The sequence below is a fragment of the Sapajus apella genome, unplaced genomic scaffold, assembly GCF_009761245.1.
Source record: "Sapajus apella isolate SASKATOON/1434 unplaced genomic scaffold, GSC_monkey_1.0 scaffold15, whole genome shotgun sequence".
Classification (NCBI taxonomy): Eukaryota; Metazoa; Chordata; class Mammalia; order Primates; family Cebidae; genus Sapajus; species Sapajus apella.
This window is the reverse complement of record NW_022436955.1, coordinates 31,894,702-31,896,883: the sequence shown is the minus strand read 5'-3', so window position 1 is coordinate 31,896,883 and position 2,182 is coordinate 31,894,702. Positions and strand designations below refer to the sequence as shown.

At 47.4% G+C, this 2,182-nt stretch overlaps 1 protein-coding gene across 3 annotated transcripts in view; it reads right to left on the bottom strand.

Moving 5' to 3' along the window:
* The window catches only part of ZC3H18 (zinc finger CCCH-type containing 18), a 67,189-nt gene that overhangs the window by 10,491 nt on the left and 54,516 nt on the right, over positions 1-2,182 (bottom strand). The window lies entirely within an intron of this gene.

Genomic DNA, 2,182 nt, shown 5'->3' with positions numbered 1-2,182 from the left:
AAAAAAAAAAAAAAAAAAAAAAAAGGCCGGGCGCGGTGGCTCACATCTGTAATTCCAGTACTTTGGGAGGCTGAGGAGGGTGCTCACGAGGTCAGGAGATGGAGACCATCCTGACCAACATGGTGAAACTCTGTCTCTACTAAAATACAAAAAATGAGCCAGGCATAGTGGCATGAGCCTGTAGTCCCAACTACTTGGGAGGCTGAGGCAGGGGAATCGCTTGAACCCAGGAGGCAGAGGTGGCAGTGAGCCAAGACGCACCACTGCACTCCAGCCTGATGACAGACTCCATCTCAAAAAAAAAAAAAAAAAAAATAAAAATTAGTGAATTAATCAGCCAGAGCCTTAAACATTTTCTTTGTTCACTGCTTTAAGTTTAAAGAGACTGATTAATTGCAGCTAGAGAATATCCTAATTTAATCACCATGAAGAGCTGAGACCACGACCGGCCTCCTCCAGAGCAGTGCAGATCTCAGATGTCAGGAGTGAGAGCGGCAGGTGAGGGAAAGGAGGCCCTGAGAACAGCTGCTTCCTGACACCAGAAGGGCTGTAAGTGGTGACTATACGTGAGCAGAGACGATCAACAGGAAGCAAATCACAGACCGAAACGTGAAAGTCAAGCTCTACGGAGCGCAGCGGGCCACGTGGTGCTCAGCGAGGTACTGACCACAGAGATCTGTCCCGAGAAGCCAGCAGACTTCCTTGCCCATACCTGGCGGGCAGGGAGATGGACAGAGGCAGAGCATGCAGTGCAGCCCAGACCCGCATCTGCCTCGAGGAGGGGTCTGTGCCTCTGAAGCACTCCATAAACCCAATACACTCTGAAGCAAAAGCAACCCCCAACTCACAACCCCAGGACTGATAATAAAGCAGTTTAATTTCAATACTAACTAAAGAGCAAAATGTAAATGCCTCATATGAAGGTATCTGCTCAACCCATAAAATCTTTATTTTTAGTGATTACCAATCCATAAAAGTTCACTTACAAACTTTGGGCTGGGTCTGGGTACAGTGGCTCATGCCTGTAACCCCAGGACTTTGGGAGGCCAAGGCAGGTGGATCATTTGAGGCCAGGAGTTCGAGACCAACCTGGCCACCACGGCAAAACTCCATTTCCACTAAAAATTCAAGAATTAGCTGGGCGTGGTGACGGGCGCCTGTAGTCCCAGCCACTTGGAAGACTGAGGCAGGAGAATTGCCTGAACCTGGGAGGCAGAGGTTGCAGTGAGCTGAGATTGCACCATTGTACTGTAGCCTGGGCGACAGAGCCAGACTGTCTGTAAATAAACAAACATTTTGGGCCTGCTGCGGTGGCTCACACCTGTACTCTCAGCACTCTGGGAGGCTGAGGCGCACAGAAAGCTTGATGCCAGCAATCTGAGACCAGCCTGGGTAACATGGTAAAACCCCATCTCTGAAAAACAATACAAAAACTAGCTGGACATGGTTGTGGGTGCCTGTAGTCCCAGCTACTCAACAGGCTGAGGTGAGAGGCTGCAGGGAGCTAAGGCTGTGCCACTGCACTCCTGCCTGGGCGACAAAGTGAGACCCTGCCAAAAAGAAAAAAAAATTGGTAGCTGGGCTACTGGGAAGGCTGAGGCAGGAGAACTGCTTCAACCCGGGAGGTAGAGGTTGCAGTGAACACAGAATCACTGTACTCTAGCCTGGGCAACAGAGCGAGATTCCCTCTTTAAAAAAAAAAAAAAAAAAAAAAAAAAAAAAAATTAGCCAGGCATGGTGGTGGGCGTGTGTAATCCCAGCTACTTGGGAGGCCGAGGCAGGAGAATCACTTGAACCTGGGAGACAGAGGTTGCAGTGAGCCAAGATCACGCCACTGCACTCCAGCTTGGGCAACAGAACGAGACTCCGTCTCAAAAAGCAAACAAAAAACCAAACACAAATAATATTCAAGTGGCCCCTTATACATAAATATTTGATTTTTTAAAGGGTAAACTCTTGAGAAATGAAATTAATGGGTCAAAGGAGATACACATTTTACAGGTTCTTGGTAGACTGTCAAATACTTTCTCTGAAAATAAAACCAGTTTTACTTATTCACCCAGTAGTGTGCAGTGCCCGTCATTAACAATCACAAGCACCGCCCACACACGAACCAACGCAAAAACCTGGTAACTGTGTAAACAGAACACAGCTTTTTTTTTTCTCTTTTTTTTTTTTTTTT